This window comes from Musca autumnalis, unplaced genomic scaffold, assembly GCF_047663935.1.
Source record: "Musca autumnalis isolate F117 unplaced genomic scaffold, ASM4766393v1 scaffold_1, whole genome shotgun sequence".
Lineage (NCBI taxonomy): Eukaryota > Metazoa > Arthropoda > Insecta > Diptera > Muscidae > Musca > Musca autumnalis.
Window position 1 is genome coordinate 57,945,193 of NW_027411644.1, and position 17,703 is coordinate 57,962,895.

The 17,703-nt window shown below is 35.8% G+C and overlaps 1 protein-coding gene across 1 annotated transcript in view; it reads left to right on the forward strand.

Annotated features, from left to right (window-relative positions):
* TyrR (Tyramine receptor) overlaps positions 1-17,703 on the forward strand; it is a 273,095-nt gene that overhangs the window by 97,911 nt on the left and 157,481 nt on the right. The window lies entirely within an intron of this gene.

The following is a 17,703-nucleotide window of genomic DNA, read 5'->3' on the forward strand; positions in this document are numbered from 1 at the left end:
GCACAAAAAAACAAACACATGCACCAGTGGGCGCTTACTGAGAGCAAGGGAGCGTAAAATTCAATGTAAAACACTTTAAAATGTGTGCTCACTTGCTCTCAGTAAGAACTCACTGCCTATCTCTATAGTATACACACAAATGCTGTGGTTTTTTATTGAAAGACAAAAGAACAACAAACACATAGGTACATACAAAATTCCAAAGAAATACATAACACACTTTAATAAAAGAAAACCTGATTGAAATAATTTGTAAATAGTCACACTTTTGAAAAGGAAAAATATATAGAAACGTAGTTGAACGCTTCTCCTTAGTTGTGAAATAAAACAAATTGTCCTCATAGTTGGAATCATCAGCGGGGAATCGGCATCTAGAATCAAATGATTATGTAATGTAATAAATAAATATAGATATGCCATATTTCAAATATACATAAGTATGTATGTAATTACCAATATTAAATGCGATTTCTTCCTTGTCCAATAAAATAATTCCATTCAACTTTCCGATTCAATTATAAAATGTATTGGGCATTTAATTTACTAAAAAGCACAACTTCTTTAAGAAAACACAAAACACTGATTTATTCACTCACTTTACCGTCTTGACTCTACAAAGGCAACTAAAACACTGACGAAAGAAAAAAAATATAATTCATATCATTTCTTCTTTTCTTCTTCGTCAGCTATGTTGGTTAACAACAACAAAACAAGAAACACACGAGTTTGACGCATACATGCCACCAAAGCCCCCTCTCTTCGCTTCTACGTCTTCTATTATACAATACACACAACACTTTATTATAAAACAGTAGTCCACAGCCGCGAGAGCACTGTTATTACTCTCGTTGACAAACATCCTCTCTCCACCCATGAAAAAAATGTTCTAACATAAAAAATATATTTTACCCAAACATATCAAATTGAGATATGTTACAAAATGTTGCAAACATATATTTGTTTGGACCCAAACATATTATGTTTGGATCCAAACATATATTTGTTTGCAACCGGTCCCAAACATATATTTGTTTGGATCCAAACTTATTTCTAACATAAATTTTTCTGCGTGTAGGGGGTTTTAAAAATGTTGATTAGGATTAAAGATCAGAAGTTTTGCGTAGGAGATACTAAAAGGAATGGATCTACATTGACCACTATGGAAGTAGATCTCCAGCCACTACATATGGTACCATAGGGGATTTTTACACCCTTCGGGCTGTTCGCTGAAGAAGTATGGACTTGCCCCTAAAAAACTTTTAAGGTCGTAATTGAGGCAGCGAATGCAAGTTGCTTCAACAAAAATCAAAGTGATTAGATGTCAGGTGTTAAAGTGAACTTATACGAAATTTTGTGTGGGGGTACCGGATGGAGTGGACAAATATAGTCCATATTTGAACCTGATCTATATCTAGTAGATATATTAGGATGTGTAAAGTATGGACCAATTCGGCCACTCCCTTCAAGAGTTATCGTATGAACAAATTTTCCGAACATTTTTGAACTTTTGTGGGGGACGTACCTGAAGGAGTGGACCGATATGGATTATCTTCAAACTTAAACTATGTATGGACAAAATACTACTAAGGCCAAATATTGGACCGAATCGGCAGATCCGTTCTAGAGTTATCTTGCGCTTCAACCACCACACATTGTGTCATAGGGTTTTTTTTGCAACTTTCAGGCTATTTTCTCAGGAAGTACGGACTTGCCCCTAATGAAACTTGTACCGTCGTATGGAGGGCAGTGAATAAAAGTTGCTAAAACAAAAATCAGAGCGATTCGAGAGATGGCCCTAAAGTGAACTTTTCCGACATTTTGTTTGGGAGGTACCCGAAGGAGTGGGCCGATTGAGTCTATATTGAAACATTATCTATGTCTGGTTCACATTTTACGATGGGCAAAGTAGGGACCAAATCGGTTACTCCCTTCAAGAGTTATCGTGCGCACAAAATTTCCGAACATTTTCGAACTTTTGTGGGGGAGGTACCGGAAGGAGTGGACCGATATAGCCTATCTTCGAACTTAAACTAAGTTTGGGCAAAATATGACGAAAGCCAAAATTTGAACCAAATCGGTTCATCCGTTCGAGAGTTATCGTGCGCTCCAGCCAGACAGACAGACGGACGGACATTGCTCAATCGACTCCAAATTGTCTGAAACACATTTGGTCCAAACATACTTGGGGTCTAAAACCATTATTTCGATGAGGCACATTATGCCCGTATGAAAGTGTATATACCCTCGTTAGCATAAATGCTGAGGGTATAAAAATAAACCCAAGACCAATTATAGTACCATTTAGTACATTCCGTAAGCTTATTGTGAGTATTGGTAGTACCATTTCAGCGCTCAACGACTCTTATAAAAATTACAGAGTTTGTACGCATTTCAAAAAAAAAAAAACTTCTTATATACCAACCTGGGTATAACCTTAAAAAATTACCTTCTTATATTAACCAAACCGCGATTTTCATTTCCATCTCTATAAATACATAAGTATGCATTTCCGAAACCTCCTGCCAATATTTCAAAATTCCTGTTATACCCTTTACACCATAACAATAACAAATTGTACCATTTAATTCTTTTCCAAAGAACAAATGTTAGAATTCCAGCTGTGTTCCTACACCCGATAAGTTGGATATCGGTAAGCTGCAGTCATAACAGATAGCCACAAGGAAATCCACGAAACTGGCCCAATTGCTTAATCAAAGCCCTTCTCGTTCCGATAACACATCAGCTTAATGGAAAAGTATTTACGACTTCACTCAAACAGCCGCATAACCCATACTAGATACCAGAGACCTTCAACAAGGAACCCATGATATGACCGAAGACGAAAATGCGGCATACAGGGTTATAGGGCGAAAGAGGCATCGGGAGAAAAGGAGAGAGGAGAAACGTCTTCTCCGCAGGATAAAGAGAGAAATGGAAAAGCGGGAGTGTGGAAAAAACGAGATGTACATACATGAGCCAGAATTCTACCAAAAGTGAAGATTCAAACCAGGGACGTAGCCAGGATTTCATTTCGGGGGGGGCCCATCTGACCAAAATTTTGGAAGTTCATGTTTGCGAAAATGTCTTATTTAGCAATGATGTAAACGTTATTGTAGACTTATTTTACTGATGAAATAAATTTCATAACTATTTTTTAATTAAAATGGCGCACGATTTATTGGCCCATTTGCTCTTTTTTTTAGAACTTTTTGAACAATATATCAGTGAATATATTACTAATCGCATATATTTTTCGGCGTATCATTTCTCAAATAATTCACAACTACAGTGAATGTTACGCAATTCAGTGATATCACTTCGGTAAGACCAAAAGAAAAAATACAATCGGAAAACCTTAGAAATATCTTAACATTTAATTTTTTATTGACATGGAATGTTGAGGTCCTTTCCTTTGTTTCCTACTTCAGAAAAGTTTAAGGTCACGGCTTCAATTCCACTCCAATTTTATGAGTAATTTATGGAATGAAAATGGGTTTAGCGGATAATTTAGAATTGAATTTATGCCGAGGGAACGTTTTTGGATATCATGGCGTTATCCATTAGTATTTTTTATATTTACAGGTAGAATTTAGGAGTTGTTGTGTAAAGGAAAAAACGCAGAGACACGTGCCTCCTTTTTTGTGTTTTTTTACGCTGGGGTGTCAGAATATGTACAATTTTTCAATTTCGAAATTTAGGTGTTCAATCGTTGTTATTGTCATAAAGAAACCAATTGTAGTTATTTCCTTAAAGATATTTTGGTGCCCACCCGTAGACATCATCGCTAGACATCAGATTTTTAGATTTTTTTAAAAATTCAACCAATGACAGAAATTCGATGTCATGAGCCTGTCCATCATAAAATTCTAGCACCTAATCGCGGATATGTAAATGACAAGTTCCGTCGCCTAATCGTGCATTTGTAAATGGACTAAATTTCGCGTCCAATCGTCGGACTTCTATTATAGAAATTCTGGATATTCACATAAATTGTAGTTCTGGCGCCCAATCCAAGGTTTCTATATATGTATACTAGGCCGGGGCGATTTGTGTGGAAGGGAAAAAACCTTAATAGGCCCTTCGCGTTTCTGATTCCTGGGATTTAACTGAGCAAAAAAGTCTTTTGGACCATATGTCTACGATGAAAAACGAGCCTCCCGATTTTGACTTTAAGTTTTTTATCTACGTTTTTTTGACATCTTGGCATATAACAGCCAAACTATTGTGGGCTTTTTCAGACTTAAACCACGATTCAAAACGGAGTTTTTAACGGCTGTTTAGGTTTTAACGATTTTGCTTGAAAATAGCAAATCCTATCTAAATCGGACTAAGACAGATGTTGTAGCTATGCAAATTCTCTACAAGATTGACCTTTATGGAATTTTCGTAGATTTTACTGTTATTGTGATATATGTATAAGTTCAAATTGGGACAATGTATTGACTGTATCGCCTCTTTATAAAACAATGCACAGTGTCCGATTTTCCGAAAAACCTGGCCAAAACTCTAAAAATGAATAGATTTTGACCTAACCTTTGGTTCTTATGTTTTTCGGGCCGCTGATTACATTTTTGATATTATTTAACCCTCAGGCGGTCATTTAAGGGGTCTTTTTGGTCCCTCCTCCTATAAAATGTGATCTTATTGGATCAAAATATTCTACAAATTTGTTCGCCATCAATTTTTACTATGGGTCCTAGAAAACACCAAAACTCTATACCTTACCTAAACTGCAGAAATATGCAAAATTATAAACATATTTTAGAGTTAAGGGCGTACTTCATCTGAGTTTTGGCAAAATTGTCATACAAAGCATCATTTTAGAAGAATGCCGTCAAAGACAAAAATGTTCTCTGCTAAATTTCACTATAAGTTACCAAAGAAAAGAAATCTCTATTTGCATTACATACCAAGAAAATATTGGTATCAATTTTGCCAAAAAAAAAACCAAGAAACTAAAATAGGGTTGAAAGCTTCCACCATTTCTAAAGTTTTGGAAATATTTAAGTTAATATCACTTGTAATCCTTGCACTTTAGGTGTATAATGTCTTTGGTAACTATACTGACAAGAATGCGAGAAATATTTTTCTTAAAAAAATTAACCCTCGTGTGAGTCATAAAAGGGGTCTTTTTGGTCCCTTTTTCCACAAATCTTTAAAATCTCCTATAAAATGTGATCGGATCAGACCAAAATATTCTAGAAATTTGTTCGCCATAAAATTTTACTATAGGTCTTAGAATATACCAAAACTCCAAATTATATCCAAACGTCAGAAAGTGACCCTATACTATATTCTGACATTCTGAAAAGAAAATCTGTACATACCTGCAAGACAAAATATCACATAAAAACAAAAAGTGCAAATATGTGCAGGATGTTTCGATGGAAATTGGTAAAAAAAAAACCTTCCTTTTTTATGAAATGATAAATTACACGGCCCAACTCGATCTTACTCACAACTATTTTTATAATTTATTGTGAAAATTGATCTTGACAAAAATTATCAAGTACGGACATCAATTATTGAACGCACAATTCATTGGCGACACTGAACATCTTAAATACGTTTCACATACCTTTCATTACAATTACAAAAAGAAAATATTTAATAACCGAGGTTTATTTTGCATATTATCATAGATTTATAAACAACTTAAATATTAAAAAAAAAAAAACAAATTTAAAATAGGGTCACTTCGACCGGCATTTATACCCACCTATTAAACAAGAAATGTATATATTTTTTTATAATTACACGCACTGGGATCTTATAAACAATATCTGAACCTTTTTAGTGTAAATTGATAATTTTTTTTTCGATTTTTGGCCAGGTTTTTTGGGAAATCGGACACTGTGCAATGTAATGACGGCAAATTCTTATATTAAACTTATATATGTCAAAAATGGTGCAGCCTAGGAAAAAATTACAAAAGCCAATCTTGTAGAGATTTTTCTCTGCTACAATATTTTCTTTAGCCTTATTTCGATAGGATCTGTGGTTTCCAAGCAAAATTGTGGAAACCTATACAACCCTTAAAAATGCGAACTTGAATCGCGATTTATTTAAAAAGCGCTCCGGCGATTTTTTTAGTTTTTTGATTTTTCTCATCTATGAACAATATAGTTTCAGAATCCGCAAAAACTTCCGAGGTGTAAGCACCTTCCATTTAAATTTGCTTCAAGAGCACCGTGCAATGTATACATTCTTTTAGCAAAAATCCATAAACACAATTTTCCCAATCTGCATTTTTAATACTCTCAGCCTTTAGCCTTCGTGTCCAAATTTTGATCAACTTCTAAGATGGGCCATATCGATCCACTATTTTGGTAATAAAAATTAATAAATAAGTTAATATATAAAAATACCTCTCTGGAAACGCTTTGCTTTTTGCAACAAGTGTTCCCGGGACCCCTATTACTACAGTACAAGTTTTTTCAGGCTTTTAACTATGTCGGTCCATTTCTTCAGGTACCTCCTCCGCAACACTTGTGTTCAATGATATAAATCCACACTTTGTTTGCAAGTTAATACGTCCGAAAATGGCTACAAAATTCTAAAAATTTCCTAATAAATACTTTTTGGGTTAAACGATTTTGGTTGTGTAGCGCATAGCGGCTACTGTCCATAGATGAAAGTTTCAGGGTATATTCCTGTCCGTAAAGCCCAATGATAGTTGTTGAGATTTTGACGAAGAAGAGCCTGTTTCCGATCAGTTTTTGATTTCGTTTGTTGTCACAAAGTCCTTTACCGAAGATGGAAAAATTAACATTTCTATAAAAGTGCATCCATTGAAAGTACTTCCCAAAAATTCAATTGCTGTGGGTTTCTATAACGCTTTCTTCTGTTTTATTCAAAGAGTAATGAACAGAAAAATCCCTGAAGATGAAATACAATGTAATTTGGAAATATTGGAAATAATATGCAATAAATGAAATGTAAACTTTGATCGTAAAATCAATAATCTTGATTTTATTAACTTCCGAAAGGTCGAACAAAACATAAAAATACGACAGAAAAATCGTATTCGTTTTACTACCAGTTTCAAATAATTCCAACGGAGGACACTGCGGTGGAACAGAAATAATATCATAAAAAAATGGTTTATATTTTTTGTTGCAAATTTCAAACTTAATAAAGAATTTGTAATTGTTATGATGTTCAAAATAGTTCATTACAAAAACGTCTTAGAGAAAATGTACAAAAACATAACACCACAAAGATTATTGTTGAACTGCTCTTATAAAAATTTTCAAAAACAAAAGATCTCAAGAATTTTTTTCTAGATGTTGTTTATAGGCCAAAGTATTGGGCGTAATATGCTACAAACGTTCAATAAATACAAATAAACGTATTGATCTGAAATCAGTAACACCTACAGTCAGCCTAAAATTCCGATTAAACGCTTAAACAACAGCTTAAAACTTAACAACAACTATGCAAAAAATTGATTAAAAATCATCTTGTTAATTATTTTTATATTTTCAAACTTGTTGGACAATTTTTTTTTCTTTAATACTTACTCCAACTACTTTACATATTTCTTGAACAATTTAAAACACTAAAAAAACTAAAAAAAAATTAAAAAAGTTGTGTAACATAAGCTAATATCCTATAAGAACTAAAACCATTTCACCTATTAAACAAGAAATGTATATATTTTTTTATAATTACACGCACTGGGATCTTATAAACAATATCTGAACCTTTTTAGTGTAAATTGATAATTTTTTTTTCGATTTTTGGCCAGGTTTTTTGGGAAATCGGACACTGTGCAATGTAATGACGGCAAATTCTTATATTAAACTTATATATGTCAAAAATGGTGCAGCCTAGGAAAAAATTACAAAAGCCAATCTTGTAGAGATTTTTCTCTGCTACAATATTTTCTTTAGCCTTATTTCGATAGGATCTGTGGTTTCCAAGCAAAATTGTGGAAACCTATACAACCCTTAAAAATGCGAACTTGAATCGCGATTTATTTAAAAAGCGCTCCGGCGATTTTTTTAGTTTTTTGATTTTTCCCGGGCCCCCCGGGCCCCACCCCCTCGCTACGTCGGTGATTCAAACTGATGCCTTTGACACAGGCACATCCTCTTGTAGAGACGAGCACGGTAATCTGGTTTTAGGTGCAGATAGTGTGCTCAGGATATGGAAAGAGCCTTTTTCAAAACTGTTGGTATCCAATACTAGCAACGAAGACGAGGAAGATACCACAGATCCAATCCGAGAAGATGGTATTGAATGTATACCGCCCGGCAAATATGAGGTAAAGACACCAATAAACCGGCTGAAAAATAATAAGGCAGCAGGAGCAGAGGGCTTACCAGCCAAGCTGTTCTAAACCGGAAGCGACACGCTAGTTAGCACCATCTGTCAGGAAGAACGCGTACCCAACGATTGGATCGTGAACATCTTGTGTCGCGTCCACAAATACTGTGCGCTCTATTGATTATAAGATAGTGTCAGAGATATTGTGTGAACGACAAAAGCCTATAGTCAACGAAAAAAAAATTGGACCATACCACTGCGGCATTAAACCTGCCAAATCCACAATTGACCAGATATTTACTTTGCGGCAAATCGTGGAAAAGACCCAAGAGGTGCATATGGACACCATAGCATTTTTTGTCTATTTTAAAGCAGCATTCGACAGCACCATACGCTCAAAGATGATTCTGACCCGGTCTTCAGTTAAAATTGGAAAGAACCTTCCCGAACAGTTTGGTACAGTGACAAGACCAAGTTGATGGTATCGCAACGAAATTCGTCCGCAAAAATCTGACCAACTGTGGAAGTTGGAAGTTTTAGGTAGTTAAAGACTTCGTCTACCTCGGCACCGCCATAAATACGACAAACAACATAAGTTGTGAATAAGAAGAATACAAGTATTGGCCAAATACCTGTGTTAGTATATAGTTGCGAAACCTGGTTACTTGCGCAAGTATATGAGGCAGTGCTTGGTGTGTTTGAGGTAAAATTGCCCGAAAGATCTACGGGCCAATATGCGTTGATGGTGAATATCGAAGTCGTGTGAACCACTAGCTCTATCGGCTAAACAACTACATATAGTATTTTTATACCCTCAGCCTTTAGGCTAAAGGGGGTATTTACACTTTTATACGACCAAAAATGTGCCTCATCGAAATAATGGTTTTAGACCCCAAGTATGTTTGTACGATATCCGTTTCAGACAATTTTGAGTAGATCTAACAATGTCCGTCTGTCTGTCTGGCTGGCTGGTGCGCACGATAACTCTCGAACGGATCAATCGATTCGGATCAAATTTTGGGTATCGAATTATTTTGTCCAGATTCGATTTAAGTTCGAAGATGGGCCATATAGGTCTACTCCTTCAGGTACCTCCCCACAAATGTTCAAAAATTGTCGCAAAACTTGTGCGCACGATAACTCTTGAAGGGAATAACCGATTTGGTCTATACTTTGCACATCGTGTAATTTCTACCAAACTTAGATGAGGTTTCAATATGGACTCAATCGGTCCACTCCTTCGGGTACCTCCCACACAAAATTTCGGAAATGTTTAGTTTAGGACCTGGTCTCGAATCGCTTTGATTTTTGTTTACGCAAGTTGTATTCACTGTCCTCTATACGACGCTGTAAGTTTCATTAGGGGCAAGTCCATACTTCCTGAGGAAATAGCCTGAAAGTTACAAAAAGCCCTATGACACCGTGTGTAATGGTTTGAGCGCAAGATAACACTCGAACGGATCTGCCGATTAGGTCCAAAATTTGGCTTTCGTAATATTTTGTCCAAAATTAGTTCAAGTTCAAAGATGGATTATATCGGTCCACTCCTTTCGGTACCTCCCCCACAAAAGTTCGAAAATGTTCGGAAAATTTGTGCGTACGATAACTCTTGAAGGAAGTTACCGATTTGGTCATTACTTTGCACATTATGAAATTTCTACCAGACTTAGATGAGGTTCCAATACCAGTACCTCCCACACAAAATTTCGGAAAAGTTCAGTTTAGGACCTGCTCACGAATCGCCTTGGTTTTTGTTCTAACATCTTGTATTCACTGTTCCCTATACGAAGGTACAAGTTTCCTCAGGGGCAAGTCCATACTTCCTGAAAAATAGCCTGAAAGTTGAAAAACAAACCCTATGACACCATGTTTATGGGTGGAAGCGCAAGATAATTCTCGAACGGAAATGCCGATTCCAGCCAAAATTTGGCCTTCGTAATATTGTTTCCAAACTTAGTTTATGTTCGTATTCGGAAAAATTGTGCGCACGATAACTCTTGATGGGAGTGACCGAATTGGTCAATACTTTACACATTCTCATAATATCTACCAGATATAGATCAGGTTCGAATATGGACTATATTTGTCCAATCCATCCCGTACCTCCCACACAAAATTTTGGATAAGTACACTTTAAGACCTGCTACTGAATCACTTTGATTTTTGTTGAAGCAACTTACATTCGCTGCCTCAATTACGATGGTAAAAGTTATTTCAGGGACAAGTCCATACTTCGTGAGAAAACAGCCCGAAAGGTGTAAAAACCCCCTATGGCACCCCCATGGTCTATGTCGGTCCATTCCTTTAAGTACCTTTTCCGCAAAAATTTTGAACTTTAATCCTAATCAACATTTTTGTCGGTTCATACGACCAACATTTTGAAACCCCCTAACTAACGTTTTTTGTGAAAAAAAAAGTGTTTCAATTTGCCCATGCTGAGGGTATATCTCTGTCGGCAAAGCCGACTGATACTTTTTTACTTGTTAAACATAAGGCTAGGTCATCTCATAAGAATAACAGGTAATGTATCCACTAGTAGTAAAGGAGAAATGGAAATATTTTCTTAGTTTAGTTGCTCTGTAGAAGGCCAAATAAAAAAATTCAGTAAGATATGGAAACTTGTTATCGCTGAGACCTCTCGGCTTGTCGAACATAGTACGACCCAATTTATCACAATGGCTAAAATGTAGAGAGTCCATATATAATGCGATCAGTCACAGTGTCTCTAAGAGCAAATTTATGTATTTATATCAGACTTAAAATCAGTCCTAATATCGAAACATTCGAAATGTAAGAATCAGTTTTAAATTTCAATAAATTTAAAACAAGTGAAAAAGTATCAGTCAACTTTGCCGACAGAGATATACCCTCAGCCTATGCGAATTGAAACTTTCATCTACGCGCCCACTGATCATTTTAATGGGTCATCATATAACATTTGGACAAGTATGTCGGGAAGCATGGACTTGTCCACGCAAAACATAATATCGCTGTAAATAGGACCACAACGAACAACATTTCCAGAGGATCTTCCAACATACCCAAAACTGTACTTAGACACAAATTATGAACTTTTGTGGGGGAGGTACCCTAAGGGCCGATATTGGCCATTTTAGAAGTTAAAATAAATTAGGACAAATGTTAGGAGAGGATTTTTTAAATATTGGGGGGAAGTACCGGCAGTTGTGGATCGGTATTACTATTACTGCCATACAGGAAATACGATGGAAGGGGAAAGGCGTCACAATAACACCTAAAGGTGACGCTTTGTATTATAGCTGCCATGACACAAAACATGAGTTTGGTTGCGGATTTGTAGTTGGTCGGAGGTTAAAACATCTGGTCTCCAGCTTTACCCCAGTGAATGAAAGACTCGCTGCAATTCGATTGAAAGCAAAATTCTTCAACATCAGCTTTATTTGCGCTCATGCTCCCACTGAAGACAAGGACGAACAGACCAAATATATATTTTACGAGCGCTTAGAAGAAACTTATGACCGTTGCCCTGCCCATGACATTTAAATTATACCGGGCGATTTTAATGCCAAAATTAGAAAGGAGATGCAGATCAACTCCTACCACCTTTTTGTCGATTATAAAGCAGCCTTCGACAGCCCGCTACGCTCAAAGGTATTCCAAGCCATGTCTGAATTTGGTATCCCCGCAAAGGTCATTCGGCTTTGTAAAATGACTCTAACTGACACAAGATCTTCAGTTAAAATAGGAAAGAACCTCTCCGAAGAGTTTTGTACCAAAAGAGGTTTCAGGCAAGGAGACAGCCTTTCGTGTGATATTTTCAACATCCTGCTAGAAAAGGTTATACGAGAGGCAAACGTCAAAAGAAGTGGCACAATCTACACCAATAGCCACATGTTACTTGCTTATGCTGATGATATAGACATCACGGGACGATCAGTAAAAGAAGTAACCGATACCTTTATGAAGGTCGAAGGAGAATCTGCCAAAGTGGGTCTGGCGGTAAACGGCGAGAAGACCAAACTAGTGGTGTCGACGCGCAATGCGGCCATTGAGATCGAGCACTTCAAAAATAAAGCCACAACTCGTCAAACAAAAATAACGCTTTACAAAACACTTATACTACCCGTGCTGATGTATGGTTCCGAAGCCTGGGTACTTGCGCAAGCAGATAAGGCAGTGCTTGGCGTTTTTGAGAGAAAATTTCTTCGAAAGATCTACGGACCAATCTGCGTTGACGGTGAATATCGACGTCGTATGAACCACGAGCTGTATCTGCTATACAACGACATCAATATAGTTGAACGTATCGAGTTGAAGCGATTGCGTTGGCTAGGCCATATAATAAGAATGAGCGATGATGAACCCGCTAAAAAGGCGTATAAATTCGAGCCGAGGCAGGCCAACGAATAGATGGCGCAAACAAGTGGATGAAGTGATAACAAGGCGCCAGGGACGTACGCAGGATTTCATTTCGGGGGGGGCCCAACTTGACCAAAAATCATGAAATTAAAAAATGTTGTGTAGCGTTACGTAATGCTATTTTAATGGGTTATGACCACTTATAAGAATCCATTTTCATGCATTTGTTTAAGAAATCTATTAAACCTTGAGTTACCTTCTATGTTTTTTTTTAATCCTTCTGACAAATGCCCGCCTATAAAGCACTGTTTTTACTAAAGCAGTTTACGGTACCCACTGTAGTTTGAAAAAGAATAAACCGATCAGCATATATTTTTGTGGGATCATTACGAACCTTATAATCTTGTCCATTATCGAAACGGAATTAAAAAAATCAATTTTTAAAAATTTTGAAAAGTTAAAATCGAAATTTCGATTTTAACAAAAATAAAAAACTGTAAAAAAATTGATATTTTTGTTGGACTCCGTCAGCAGTTTTTTAAAGACTCTCTCGGTAAATCACGTGCTTTATGTGTATAATAGTCCCACAAAAACATATAAAGACCGGAGCATCCGTTTTCGAGCTACAGTGGACACCGATTTCAAAAGTGCCTCTTCGAGGAAAAGACGTTTTTAGTTTCTATGCTACATACAAAACACAATAAATGTTACCCTTCGAAAGCTCAGATCTCGGTAAATTTTTGTCCGATGGACTGGAGTTTTTGACACATATTCTATTCTACATGTACTTTAAAATGAACCAAAAAAATAGATTTTTCGAATTTTATATGAAGTATTGATACATAGCATATAAATTCAATAGAAAGAATTCATAATATTTTGGATACAATTTTAAATATTTACAGAGTAGGATATTTAGAATTGAAAATAGAATATAATCATATATATATTTTACAAACACAAAGAATTGCCGTTATCTCTGCTATAGCAAGATTTTCACTATTTCGATGATCTTAGCTTAATTTTTAATATCGTCTGTCGTTGATATGGTTCCAAATGAAAACATTAAGAAAAATTTAACAGTTTTGGAGATATGGTGCGAAAAGTATACAAATTATGGAATTTTTAGATATAGTATAACATTTGAGGCAATAAATGTACCTTTTTCAGTTCATTATTTCTCCAAATATTTTAGTCTGGCCCAAGGCAAATTTATACAAAGTAGAAGTGACAACCTGCTGTATTCTTACTTTTTTTGTAAATTTAGTTTTCAAAATGTAATAGGGTCTACTCATGAAATTTGAAACTTCGAAATTTGCTACCATAAAATTATTCTTTTCACCGTAAACGTGTAATAACAATGAATTACGACAGTTCTGTACGCTTTATATTTACATTTTGATTCAAATTTGTTCTATTTTAGAGGATTTTCAAAATGTATTTATGTGTGTCTTTCCTGAAAAAAATTTTGGAACGAACCTATTAGTCAATATTTATTTTTGACAATTAATTTTCATTTTTTTTCTACAAATTTGCTTCAGAGGTCAGAAGAAGATTTTCATTGGTTTCAGAGATATAGCCCCGAGTTGCTTTAAACGTCAATATTTAACAATGTTTGGATAATCCGAGCTGGATCTGACTCAACAAAACGCAACTAGGGCTTTTGTATTTTGGGGTCTGTACTTTCACAAAATCCTCTATTTTAGTTGGTCACCGTAGTATTTACATTTTTGTCAGGAAGCATGAACTTGTCCACGAAAAATAGGATATCGCTGTAAACAAAACTACAAAATGTCCAAACGATCCTCGAACAGTCTTTAAACTGCAGTTATGTTAGACTTGTATGAGGGACCTGAAGATGTTGTCCAAAAAAATTCTCTTGGAACTTGATGTACTTTTGGAAGTAAATTTGCGAGTGGACCTAGGTAGTCTATACTAGGTTCGATTTTAGACTGAATCGGTTAGTCCCTTCGACCATTTTAGTTAACATTTTTTAACTTTTATGGCAGAGGTACCGATATATGTAACTTAAATTTAATTTGGACAAAACATTACGAGATCCATATCTTGGACCAAATCGGTTGATCCGTTCGAGAGTTATCATGAGTTCCAACCTGCCAGAAAAACAGAGATACAGACGGACGGACGGTGGTAAGTACTTCCATCTTGTCTGAAACGAATATCGTCCAAACATATGTGGAGTCTAAAATCATTATTTTGATGAGACCTATTTGTTTCGTATCCTAGTGTATATAATCTCGTAACCTTAAAGTCTGAGGCTACAATTATACTTCGGTGATTATAAGGAAAAAAATAAAGTGACGCACAAAAATTCATTTGTCTTCATTATTTTCTCATACTGTTTAGCAGCTAATCTGTCTAAAATAGAATAACAAAATTTTGGCGATGCCAGTAAAACAAATTTCTAAATGGCTTTCATGATGTAGTCCACGAAGGACCGACTCTTCATACATTTTATCCAATAGACATTTTTCGTATACTTCCATTCCCACAATACTCAACTCGTTATTTTTGTTGTTACAGAATGAGTTTTAAGCTTCGAGAGCTATATATAGTTCGAATATGACATAAAGTTGGAGTATATTCATTATGGAATTCGCATTTGATAGTGGAATGATATGACATGAAGAAGTAATTCAGATTTCATTGGAATTTTCTCTCAAAAACAGCATTCAAACAAAAATTTTTCAAATATTTTCTTACAAAACTTGTTAATGATGAACATTTTCTGTTCAGAAACTTAAGAAAAGTATAAGTTTTATTTTGAAATCTTCAAACATGCATACATTTTAATGAGAAAAAATATAATAAGTAGTTACAGTAGCTTAACAAATTTTGTTCGACCAAACCATTTCGGGGGGGGCCCGGGCCCCCTGTGCCCCCCCCCTGCGTACGTCCCTGCAAGGCGCGGTATTCCAAAAAGCGAAGCACTAAACAGAGAGAATTGAAGATCTTTTCTTAGTTCGGTCTATGGAACAAATGTTCTGTAATGGACCAGCTAAGTAAGTAAGCATGACGAAGGACCGAATCGTTTGATCAGTTCGAGAGTTGTCGTGCTCTCCAGCCACTACATGGTGCCATAGGAGTTTCTTACATCTCTCGAGCTGTTTTCTCAAGAAGTGTCGGCTTGCTCCTGAAAAAACGTTTACCGTTGTAAAGGCAGCGAATGCAAATTGCTTCAATAAAAATCAAAGTGATTCGAAAGCAGATCTTAAAGTGAACTTATCCGAAATTTTGTGTGGGAGGTTACCTGAAGGAGTGCACAAATATAGACCATATTCGAAGCTGATCTGTATCTAGAAGATATATTAATATGTGTAAAGCATGGACCAAATCGGTCACTTCCTTCAAGAGTTATTGTGCGCACAATTTTTCCGAACATTTTTGAACTTTTTGACCCATCGGGGATGTTCACATGGAATAGTCTTCTTAATACCCTCAGTATTTATGCTAACGAGTTTCATACGGGCAAAATGTGCCTCATCGAAATAATAGTTTTAGACCCCTAGTATGTTAGGACGAAATCCATTTCAGACAATTTGGAGTTCATTTAGCCATGTGCGTCCGTCGGTATGTCTGTCTGTCTTCCTATTGATTTTTCCAATATATTTTCTACTACATAATGTATGTGAAAAAATATTTTTTTAAACAAAAAAAATTTTTTGACCAAAATATGTTACGGTGCGCCTTAAATATTTTTAAATGAAAGGTGCTTACACCTAGGAAGTTTTTGCAGATTCTGAAACTACAATGTTCATAGACTAGAAAAATCAAAAAACGAAAAAAATCGCCGGAGGGACTTTTAAATAAATCGCGGTCAAAGTTCAAATTTTTAGCGCTTTATTAAGTTTTCACGATTTTGCTCGGAAACCACAAGCTCTATCGAAATTGGATTGGAGCAAATGTTGTAGCAGTGAAAATTCTCTACAAGATTGACCTTAATGTAATTTTCGTATGTCTTACTATTTTTGAGATATAGAAGTTCAAATTGGGGCAATACAATGACTTTATCGTCTCCTTACAGAACAATGAAATAAAGGGTGCACCTTAACTAACATTACGTGAAAACCGCTTACACCTGGGAAGTTTTTGCGGATTCTGAGACAGCAATGTTCATAGATGAGAAAAATCCAAAAGCAAGAAAAAATCGCTGGAGGAATTTCGGAATAAATCGCGGTCAAAGTTCACAATTTTAAGTTTATTTTAGGTTTTCGGGATTTTGCTTGGAAGCGGTAAGCCGTTTCGCAATGGGACTGTAGCTACAACATTTTCTTTAGTCCTATTTCGAAAAGACTTGGCGTTTCCAAGAAAAACCCTGAAAACCTAAAATAAACCTAAAAATATGAATTTTGACCGCGATTTATTCCAAAATCCCTCTAGCGATTTGTTCTTGCTTTTGGATTTTTTTCATCTATGAATATCGCTGTATCAGAATCCGCAAAAACTTCCCAGGTGTAAGCGGTTTTCACGTAATGTTAGTTAAGGTACACCCTTTATTACATTGTTATGTAAGGAGACGATAGTGTCAGTGCATTATCCCAATTTGAACTTCTATATCTCAAAAATGGTAAGACCTACGAAAATAACATTAAGGTCAATCTTCTAGAGAATTTTAACTGTTACCACATTTGCTCTAATCACATTTTGATAGAACTTGCGGTTTCCGAGCAAAATCGTGAAAACATAATAAAGCCCTGAACTTTGACCGCGATTTATTAGAAAATCCCTCCGGCGATTTTTTTCGTTTTTTGATTTTTCTCATCTATAAACATTGTAGTTTCAGAATCCGCAAAAACTTCCCAGGTGTAAGCACCTTTCATTTAAAATTAGCTAAGGCACACCGTGATGTGCTTATTTTGGATGTAACATCAAAGCTATAATACCAATCTGGATGCTTTTAGTCTCATTCGATTCGCCGTGAAGTCTTGATCCACAACAATTTTTATGTAATTTTATGACCCCTAGATTTTGAAAAAAGTTGACTTAAATTCAATAATATATCAATTTTATGTACATTCCGCGAATTCGGAGTAACATTTTACATGTATACCCACTGAAGTCAATTCGAGAGAA